The 10,869-nt window shown below is 63.2% G+C and overlaps 2 non-coding genes across 2 annotated transcripts; both read right to left on the reverse strand.

Annotated features, from left to right (window-relative positions):
* Nucleotides 1–2,080: 2,080 nt before the first annotated feature.
* LOC131872481 (5S ribosomal RNA) lies at nt 2,081–2,199 on the reverse strand. The gene has a single exon (XR_009370630.1). It is a non-coding gene; the product is annotated as a 5S ribosomal RNA (ribosomal RNA).
* A 7,817-nt stretch (nt 2,200–10,016) lies between these two features.
* Nucleotides 10,017–10,135, reverse strand: LOC131872473 (5S ribosomal RNA). Its single transcript, XR_009370622.1, has one exon. It is a non-coding gene; the product is annotated as a 5S ribosomal RNA (ribosomal RNA).
* Nucleotides 10,136–10,869: the final 734 nt, after the last annotated feature.

Below are 10,869 nucleotides of genomic sequence, written 5' to 3' on the forward strand. Positions count from 1 at the left end.
CGCAACGCCGGTGCGAACCCGGGAGCGCCCCGATGTGTGCTCCAAGGTGCGGCGTGCACGAAGTCGGACCCCGGTTTGCCCCGGGTGCGCACCTCGCGTGCACCTTGGTGCGCACACCTTGGCTGGGTTGCGCGGCCTGGTGGGCACCATGGTGCGCACCAAGGAGCGCTCCGAAGTGTGCTCCAAGGTGCGGCGTGCACGAAGTCGGAGCCCGGTTTGCCCCGGGTACGCACCTTCGCCGGGGTGGGCACCTCGGCTGGGTTGCGCGCCCTGGTGCGCACCAAGGAGCGCTCCGAAGTGTGCTCCAAGGTGCGGCGTGCACGAAGTCGGAGCCCGGTTTGCCCCGGGTGCGCACCTCGCGTGCACCTTCGGCGGGGTTGCGCGCCCTGGTGGGCACCATGGTGCGCACCAAGGAGCGCTCCGAAGTGTGCTCCAAGGTGCGGCGTGCACGAAGTCGGAGCCCGGTTTGCCCCGGGTGCGCACCTCGCGTGCACCTTCGGCGGGGTTGCGCGCCCTGGTGGGCACCATGGTGCGCACCAAGGAGCGCTCCGAAGTGTGCTCCAAGGTGCGGCGTGCACGAAGTCGGAGCCCGGTTTGCCCCGGGTGCGCACCTCGCGTGCACCTTCGCCGCGGTGGGCACCATGGCGTGCACGAAGTCGGAGCCCGGTTTGCCCCGGGTGCGCACCTCGCGTGCACCTTCGCCGGGGTGGGCACCTCGGCTGGGTTGCGCGCCCTGGTGCGCACCAAGGAGCGCTCCGAAGTGTGCTCCAAGGTGCGGCGTGCACGAAGTCGGAGCCCGGTTTGCCCCGGGTGCGCACCTCGCGTGCACCTTCGCCAGGGTGGGCACCTCGGTGCGCACACCTTCTCAATGTTTTCTTGCCTTTTCTGGAAATTGGTGAAGGCAGCGCATCAAAGGTGCGCACCTCGGTGTGCTCCGAGGTGCGAACCCGAGAGCGCTCCGAGGTGCCCACGAAGTCGAAAGTCGGGTTAATTGCATTGTTTTCCCCGGGTGCGCTCCGAGGTGCGCAACATCGGCGCGCACCAAGGAGGGCTCCGAAGTGTGCTCCAAGGTGCGCACGATGGCGTGCACCTCTGGTGCGCACGATTCGGAGCTCGGTTTGACCGGGGTGCGCACACCTTGGCTGGGTTGCGCACCTTTTGTGCGCTCCAAGGTGCGCACGAAGTCGGAGCTCGGTTTGCCCCGGGTGCGCACCTTCGCCAGGGTGCGCACCTTGATGCGCACGCCTTGGCTGGGCTGCGCACCTTGGTGGGCGCCATGGTGCGCACCTTTCGTGCGCTCCAAGGTGCGCACGAAGTCGGAGCTCGGTTTGCCCCGGGTGCGCACCTTGGTGGGCGCCATGGTGCACTCCGAGGTGCCCAAGATTGGTGCGCACCAAGGAGCGCTCCGAAGTGCGCTCCAAGGTGCGCGCGAAGTCGAAAGTTGGGTTAATTGTCCGGTTTGCCTCGGGTGCGCACCTTGCGTGCACCTTCGCCAGGGTGGGCGCCTTGGTGCGCACACCTTGGCTGGGCTGCGCACACCTTGGCACCCGCGTTTCCTTCATTTTAAATTTTTTTTTTTTACAATCTCTCAAGTGGGAAATTCTATAATCTCAACTTTTTTTGCCTTTTCAGGAAACTTTTGAATGGAGCGCATCATTGGTGCGCTCCGAAGTGTGCTCCAAAGCTCTCTCCAGCTGCGTGCACCTGCCCCGGCCGCGCACCCGGCCCCGCCCAGCTTCGCTCACCTGTCCCGGGCGTCTGGTGCGGAACCTTAGAGTAAGAAACATCACCGTGCACCTTGGCCAACGTGCGCGACTCGACCGAGCGCGCACTGGCCGAGGTGCACACCGATTTCACCTGGGTGCGCGCGCAGCACCTCGGGCGCACCGGGGTGCGCGCACAACGCCCGGGTTGCACCGTGGCCTGTGTGCTCGGGGCGCCTCGGGTGCGCGCTCGGTGTCGCCCCCGCGCGCGCGGTAGTGCGGGCAGCGCACCCCGGCCCGGCCCGGCCCCGACGAGAACGCAAACGGGCAAAAGGTTTATTCAAATAGCATTGCGATGCCCGGCGAAAAACTAAAAAAGGGTGCAACACCGGGACTTCCCGGGAGGTCACCCATCCCAGTACTACTTCGGCCCAAGCGCGCTTAACTGCGGAGTTCTGATGGGATCCGGTGCACTAACGCTGGTATGATCGCACCCGTTATGAGCTTGTCGCAGTGTGTACTTAGCAAACCGCGACCCACGTGCGAATCCACCCCGGCCACCCACCCCCGTCGAGGTGCACACCCTCCCTCGCGAAGTGCGCCCCGTTCGCCAAGTGTGAGCCCTGCCCGGGTGCGCGCACCTTGCTAGGGCGTCGGGTGTGCACCCGGCCCGGCCTACGTGCGTGCACCTGTAGGGGGCGTCGTGTGCGTGCAGTGTCCCGTCTGCAACGCGGTGCCCACACACCACCTCGGGCGCAACGACCTGCGCTCACATGTGGGCCGAGTGCACCTTGGTGCATGTTCGGGGCGCCTCGGGTGCACGCTCGATCTTGCCCCGGTGCACCAAGGCGCTCGGTTTGCCCCGGGTGCGCACTTGGTGCAAGGTGGGCACCCAAAATAGGGATCAAGCACCAAAACACAAGTTTCGGGATGCAAAATGGGACCCAAGGACCACAAATGCGTTCCAAGACCCATGATGGGTCCACGAGAACAAAAATGTGTTCCGAGACTTAATAAACAAATATTGGGTTTTAGGAGAAGAAACATGCTCTGATGCCCAAAACGAGAATCGACCCCGAAAAGGCCACAGGCCAAAAGTGGGATGCGAGACAAAAAAAAATGGGACCCGAGGACCAAAATTGGGTTCCCAGGTCGAAGACAGGGCAACCGGACAAGAAACGACCTCTAAGGCTCGAAATGAGTCCCGACGACTAAAACTTGACAAGAAGCACCCATCAGGCACCCAACTCGACACCCATGGGATGCCGACCCACCCGGGCTTCCACCTAGCACACCTTGGCACCCACCCACCCTCGCACCCAACCTCGCACCCAACTTAGCACCTTTGAACCCACATTGGCACTCACCCTGACCCTGGCACCTTGGAACCCACATTGGCACTCACCTTGACCCTGGCACCCACCTTTGCACTCACCTTGGGACCCACCCTGGCTCCCACCTCGGCACCCACCCAGACACCCACCTTGGTTCCTTGGCACCCACCTTGGATCCTTGGCACCCACCCCGACACCCACCTTGGCACGCAACTTGGCTACTTGCCACCCACCTTGGCTCCTTGACGCCCACCCCGACAACCACCCCGTGACCTACCCTGGCTAGGGTTGGTGCACACCCACCCTGGTGCCCACCTTGGCACCCACCCTATGACCCACCTTGGCACGCACCTTAGTACCCACCCCGTTACCCACCCTAGGACCCACCCCGTGACCCACCTTGGCCAGGGTGGGTGCCTTGGTGCGCACAACTTGCCTGGGCTGCACACCAGGGCGGGCTCAAGATGGCACCCGCGTTCCGTTTTTTTCACTATCTTTCAAAACGGAAATTTTAAAATCTCATTTTTTTCTTTTTTTTGCCTTTTCTGGAAATTAGTGAAGGCAGCGCATCAAAGGTGCGCAATGCTGGTGCGAACCCGGGAGCGCTCCGATGTGTGCTCCAAGGTGCGGCGTGCACGAAGTCCGAGCCCGGTTTGCCCCGGGTGCGCACCTCGCGTGCACCTTCGCCGGGGTGAGCACCTTGGCTGGGTTGCGCGCCCTGGTGCGTACCAAGGAGCGCTCTGAAGTGTGCTCCAAGGTGCGGCGTGCACGAAGTCGGAGCCCGGTTTGCCCCGGGTGTGCACCTCGGGTGCGCACCTCGCGTGCACCTTCGCTGCGGTGGGCACCTTGGCTGGGTTGCGCGCCTTGGTGGGCACCATGCAGTGCACGAAGTCGGAGCCCGGTTTGCCCCGGGCGCGCACCTCCGCCAGGGTGGGCACCTTGGTGCGCACAACTTGCCTGGGCTGCGCATCAGGAAGGGCTCAAGATGGCACCCGCGTTCCGTTTTTTTCACTATCTTTCAGAACGGAAATTTTAAAATATCGTTTTTTTTTGCCTTTTCTGGAAATTAGTGAAGGCAGCGCATCAAAGGTGCGCAACGCTGGTGCGAACCTGGGAGCGCTCCGATGTGTGCTCCAAGGTGCGGCGTGCACGAAGTCGGAGCCCGGTTTGCCTCGGGTGCGCCCTGGTGGGCACCATGGTGCGCACCAAGGAGCGCTCCGAAGTGTGCTCCAAGGTGCGGCCTGCACGAAGTCGGAGCCCGGTTTGCCCCGGGTGTGCACCTCGGGTGGGCACCTTGGTGCGCATGCCTTGCCTGGGCTGCGCACCAGGGCGGGCTCAAGATGGCACCCGCGTTCCTTTTTTTTCACTATCTTTCAAAACGGAAATTTTAAAATCTCATTTTTTTTTGCCTTTTTCTGGAAATTAGTGAAGGCAGCGCATCAAAGGTGCGCACCTCGCTGCCCACCACGGTGCGCAACGCCGGTGGGCACCCGGGAGTGCTTCGAAGTGTGCTCCAAGGTGCTGCGTGCACGTTGTCGGAGCCCGGTTTGCCCCGGGTGCGCACCTCGCGTGCACCTTCGTCGGGGTGGGCACCTTGGCTTGGTTTGCCCCGGCTGCGCTCCGAAGCGGGGTTATTGGAGCGCCGCCTCTTTTTTTGTCGGAGCGTTTGGTGGGGTTTCTCGCATTGGCTCTTCCGAGGCCCGGTTGCCACCCTGGCGCGCACGAAGTCGGAAGTAGGGTTAATTGCCCGGGTGCGCACCTTTGCCAGGGTGGCACCTTACCTGGGCTGCGCACCAGGGCGGGCTCAAGATGGCACGCGCGTTCCGTTTTTTTCACTATCTTTCAAAACGGAAATTTTAAAATCTCCTTTTTTTTTTGCCTTTTCTGGAAATTAGTGAAGGCAGCGCATCAAAGGTGCGCACCTCGCTGCCCACCTTGGTGTGCTCTGAGGTGCGCACCCGGGAGCGCTACGAAGTGTGCTCCAAGGTGCGGCGTGCACGTTGTCGGAGCCCGGTTTGCCCCGGGTGCGCACCTCGCCTGCACCTTGGCCGGGGTGGGCACCTTGGCTGGGTTTGCCCAGGGTGCGCTCCGAAGCGGGGTTACTGGAGCGCCCCCTCTTTTTTTGTCAGAGAGTTTGGTGGGGTTTCTCGCATTGGCTCTTCCCAGGCCCGGTTGTTGGGTGCGCTCCCACCCTGGCGCGCGCGAAGTTGGAAGTTGGGTTAATTGCCCGGGCGCGCACCTTCGCCAGGGTGGGCACCTTGGTGCGCAAACCTTGGCTGGGCTGCGCACCAGGGCGGGCTCAAGATGGCACCAGCATTCCCTTTTTCTCACTATCTTTCAAAACGGAAATTTTAAAATCTCGTTTTTTTTTTGCCTTTTATGGAAATTAGTGAAGGCATCGCATCAAAGGTGCGCACCTCGCTGCCCACCTTGGTGTGCTCCGAGGTGCCCACCACGGTGCGCAACGCCGGTGCGAACCCGGGAGCGCCCCGATGTGTGCTCCAAGGTGCGGCGTGCACGAAGTCGGACCCCGGTTTGCCCCGGGTGCGCACCTCGCGTGCACCTTGGTGCGCACACCTTGGCTGGGTTGCGCGGCCTGGTGGGCACCATGGTGCGCACCAAGGAGCGCTCCGAAGTGTGCTCCAAGGTGCGGCGTGCACGAAGTCGGAGCCCGGTTTGCCCCGGGTGCGCACCTTCGCCGCGGTGGGCACCATGGCGTGCACGAAGTCGGAGCCCGGTTTGCCCCGGGTGCGCACCTCGCGTGCACCTTCGCCGGGGTGGGCACCTCGGCTGGGTTGCGCGCCCTGGTGCGCACCAAGGAGCGCTCTGAAGTGTGCTCCAAGGTGCGGCGTGCACGAAGTCGGAGCCCGGTTTGCCCCGGGTGTGCACCTCGGGTGCGCACCTCGCGTGCACCTTCGCTGCGGTGGGCACCTTGGCTGGGTTGCGCGCCTTGGTGGGCACCATGCAGTGCACGAAGTCGGAGCCCGGATTGCCCCGGGCGCGCACCTCCGCCAGGGTGGGCACCTTGGTGCGCACAACTTGCCTGGGCTGCGCACCAGGAAGGGCTCAAGATGGCACCCGCGTTCCGTTTTTTTCACTATCTTTCAGAACGGAAATTTTAAAATCTCGTTTTTTTTTGCCTTTTCTTGAAATTAGTGAAGGCAGCGCATCAAAGGTGCGCAACGCTGGTGCGAACCTGGGAGCGCTCCGATGTGTGCTCCAAGGTGCGGCGTGCACGAAGTCGGACCCCGGTTTGCCCCGGGTGCGCACCTCGCGTGCACCTTGGTGCGCACACCTTGGCTGGGTTGCGCACCCTGGTGGGCACCATGGTGCGCACCAAGGAGCGCTCCGAAGTGTGCTCCAAGGTGCGGCGTGCACGAAGTCGGAGCCCGGTTTGCCCCGGGTGCGCACCTCGCGTGCACCTTCGCCGCGGTGGGCACCATGGCGTGCACGAAGTCGGAGCCCGGTTTGCCCCGGGTGCGCACCTCGCGTGCACCTTCGCCGGGGTGGGCACCTTGGTGTGCAGACCTTGGCTGGGTTGCGCGCCCTGGTGGGCACCATGGTGCGCACCAAGGAGCGCTCCGAAGTGTGCTCCAAGGTGCGGCCTGCACGAAGTCGGAGCCCGGTTTGCCCCGGGTGTGCACCTCGGGTGGGCACCTTGGTGCGCATGCCTTGCCTGGGCTGCGCACCAGGGCGGGCTCAAGATGGCACCCGCGTTCCTTTTTTTTCACTATCTTTCAAAACGGAAATTTTAAAATCTCATTTTTTTTTGCCTTTTTCTGGAAATTAGTGAAGGCAGCGCATCAAAGGTGCGCACCTCGCTGCCCACCACGGTGCGCAACGCCGGTGGGCACCCGGGAGTGCTTCGAAGTGTGCTCCAAGGTGCTGCGTGCACGTTGTCGGAGCCCGGTTTGCCCCGGGTGCGCACCTCGCGTGCACCTTCGTCGGGGTGGGCACCTTGGCTGGGTTTGCCCCGGCTGCGCTCCGAAGCGGGGTTATTGGAGCGCCGCCTCTTTTTTTGTCGGAGCGTTTGGTGGGGTTTCTCGCATTGGCTCTTCCGAGGCCCGGTTGCCACCCTGGCGCGCACGAAGTCGGAAGTAGGGTTAATTGCCCGGGTGCGCACCTTTGCCAGGGTGGGCACCTTACCTGGGCTGCGCACCAGGGCGGGCTCAAGATGGCACGCGCGTTCCGTTTTTTTCACTATCTTTCAAAACGGAAATTTTAAAATCTCCTTTTTTTTTTGCCTTTTCTGGAAATTAGTGAAGGCAGCGCATCAAAGGTGCGCACCTCGCTGCCCACCTTGGTGTGCTCTGAGGTGCGCACCCGGGAGCGCTACGAAGTGTGCTCCAAGGTGCGGCGTGCACGTTGTCGGAGCCCGGTTTGCCCCGGGTGCGCACCTCGCCTGCACCTTGGCCGGGGTGGGCACCTTGGCTGGGTTTGCCCAGGGTGCGCTCCGAAGCGGGGTTACTGGAGCGCCCCCTCTTTTTTTGTCAGAGCGTTTGGTGGGGTTTCTCGCATTGGCTCTTCCCAGGCCCGGTTGTTGGGTGCGCTCCCACCCTGGCGCGCGCGAAGTTGGAAGTTGGATTAATTGCCCGGGCGCGCACCTTCGCCAGGGTGGGCACCTTGGTGCGCACACCTTGGCTGGGCTGCGCACCAGGGCGGGCTCAAGATGGCACCAGCATTCCCTTTTTCTCACTATCTTTCAAAACGGAAATTTTAAAATCTCGTTTTTTTTTTGCCTTTTATGGAAATTAGTGAAGGCATCGCATCAAAGGTGCGCACCTCGCTGCCCACCTTGGTGTGCTCCGAGGTGCCCACCACGGTGCGCAACGCCGGTGCGAACCCGGGAGCGCCCCGATGTGTGCTCCAAGGTGCGGCGTGCACGAAGTCGGACCCCGGTTTGCCCCGGGTGCGCACCTCGCGTGCACCTTGGTGCGCACACCTTGGCTGGGTTGCGCGGCCTGGTGGGCACCATGGTGCGCACCAAGGAGCGCTCCGAAGTGTGCTCCAAGGTGCGGCGTGCACGAAGTCGGAGCCCGGTTTGCCCCGGGTACGCACCTCGCGTGCACCTTCGCCGGGGTGGGCACCTCGGCTGGGTTGCGCGCCCTGGTGCGCACCAAGGAGCGCTCCGAAGTGTGCTCCAAGGTGCGGCGTGCACGAAGTCGGAGCCCGGTTTGCCCCGGGTGCGCACCTTCGCCGCGGTGCGCACCATGGCGTGCACGAAGTCGGAGCCCGGTTTGCCCCGGGTGCGCACCTCGCGTGCACCTTCGGCGGGGTTGCGCGCCCTGGTGGGCACCATGGTGCGCACCAAGGAGCGCTCCGAAGTGTGCTCCAAGGTGCGGCGTGCACGAAGTCGGAGCCCGGTTTGCCCCGGGTGCGCACCTCGCGTGCACCTTCGGCGGGGTTGCGCGCCCTGGTGGGCACCATGGTGCGCACCAAGGAGCGCTCCGAAGTGTGCTCCAAGGTGCGGCGTGCACGAAGTCGGAGCCCGGTTTGCCCCGGGTGCGCACCTCGCGTGCACCTTCGCCGCGGTGGGCACCATGGCGTGCACGAAGTCGGAGCCCGGTTTGCCCCGGGTGCGCACCTCGCGTGCACCTTCGCCGGGGTGGGCACCTCGGCTGGGTTGCGCGCCCTGGTGCGCACCAAGGAGCGCTCCGAAGTGTGCTCCAAGGTGCGGCGTGCACGAAGTCGGAGCCCGGTTTGCCCCGGGTGCGCACCTCGCGTGCACCTTCGCCAGGGTGGGCACCTCGGTGCGCACACCTTCTCAATGTTTTCTTGCCTTTTCTGGAAATTGGTGAAGGCAGCGCATCAAAGGTGCGCACCTCGGTGTGCTCCGAGGTGCGAACCCGAGAGCGCTCCGAGGTGCCCACGAAGTCGAAAGTCGGGTTAATTGCATTGTTTTCCCCGGGTGCGCTCCGAGGTGCGCAACATCGGCGCGCACCAAGGAGGGCTCCGAAGTGTGCTCCAAGGTGCGCACGATGGCGTGCACCTCTGGTGCGCACGATTCGGAGCTCGGTTTGACCGGGGTGCGCACACCTTGGCTGGGTTGCGCACCTTTTGTGCGCTCCAAGGTGCGCACGAAGTCGGAGCTCGGTTTGCCCCGGGTGCGCACCTTCGCCAGGGTGCGCACCTTGATGCGCACGCCTTGGCTGGGCTGCGCACCTTGGTGGGCGCCATGGTGCGCACCTTTCGTGCGCTCCAAGGTGCGCACGAAGTCGGAGCTCGGTTTGCCCCGGGTGCGCACCTTGGTGGGCGCCATGGTGCACTCCGAGGTGCCCAAGATTGGTGCGCACCAAGGAGCGCTCCGAAGTGCGCTCCAAGGTGCGCGCGAAGTCGAAAGTTGGGTTAATTGTCCGGTTTGCCTCGGGTGCGCACCTTGCGTGCACCTTCGCCAGGGTGGGCGCCTTGGTGCGCACACCTTGGCTGGGCTGCGCACACCTTGGCACCCGCGTTTCCTTCATTTTAAATTTTTTTTTTTTACAATCTCTCAAGTGGGAAATTCTATAATCTCAACTTTTTTTGCCTTTTCAGGAAACTTTTGAATGGAGCGCATCATTGGTGCGCTCCGAAGTGTGCTCCAAAGCTCTCTCCAGCTGCGTGCACCTGCCCCGGCCGCGCACCCGGCCCCGCCCAGCTTCGCTCACCTGTCCCGGGCGTCTGGTGCGGAACCTTAGAGTAAGAAACATCACCGTGCACCTTGGCCAACGTGCGCGACTCGACCGAGCGCGCACTGGCCGAGGTGCACACCGATTTCACCTGGGTGCGCGCGCAGCACCTCGGGCGCACCGGGGTGCGCGCACAACGCCCGGGTTGCACCGTGGCCTGTGTGCTCGGGGCGCCTCGGGTGCGCGCTCGGTGTCGCCCCCGCGCGCGCGGTAGTGCGGGCAGCGCACCCCGGCCCGGCCCGGCCCCGACGAGAACGCAAACGGGCAAAAGGTTTATTCAAATAGCATTGCGATGCCCGGCGAAAAACTAAAAAAGGGTGCAACACCGGGACTTCCCGGGAGGTCACCCATCCCAGTACTACTCCGGCCCAAGCGCGCTTAACTGCGGAGTTCTGATGGGATCCGGTGCACTAACGCTGGTATGATCGCACCCGTTATGAGCTTGTCGCAGTGTGTACTTAGCAAACCGCGACCCACGTGCGAATCCACCCCGGCCACCCACCCCCGTCGAGGTGCACACCCTCCCTCGCGAAGTGCGCCCCGTTCGCCAAGTGTGAGCCCTGCCCGGGTGCGCGCACCTTGCTAGGGCGTCGGGTGTGCACCCGGCCCGGCCTACGTGCGTGCACCTGTAGGGGGCGTCGTGTGCGTGCAGTGTCCCGTCTGCAACGCGGTGCCCACACACCACCTCGGGCGCAACGACCTGCGCTCACATGTGGGCCGAGTGCACCTTGGTGCATGTTCGGGGCGCCTCGGGTGCACGCTCGATCTTGCCCCGGTGCACCAAGGCGCTCGGTTTGCCCCGGGTGCGCACTTGGTGCAAGGTGGGCACCCAAAATAGGGATCAAGCACCAAAACACAAGTTTCGGGATGCAAAATGGGACCCAAGGACCACAAATGCGTTCCAAGACCCATGATGGGTCCACGAGAACAAAAATGTGTTCCGAGACTTAATAAACAAATATTGGGTTTTAGGAGAAGAAACATGCTCTGATGCCCAAAACGAGAATCGACCCCGAAAAGGCCACAGGCCAAAAGTGGGATGCGAGACAAAAAAAAATGGGACCCGAGGACCAAAATTGGGTTCCCAGGTCGAAGACAGGGCAACCGGACAAGAAACGACCTCTAAGGCTCGAAATGAGTCCCGACGACTAAAACTTGACAAGAAGC

This window comes from Cryptomeria japonica, unplaced genomic scaffold, assembly GCF_030272615.1.
Source record: "Cryptomeria japonica unplaced genomic scaffold, Sugi_1.0 HiC_scaffold_620, whole genome shotgun sequence".
Lineage (NCBI taxonomy): Eukaryota > Viridiplantae > Streptophyta > Pinopsida > Cupressales > Cupressaceae > Cryptomeria > Cryptomeria japonica.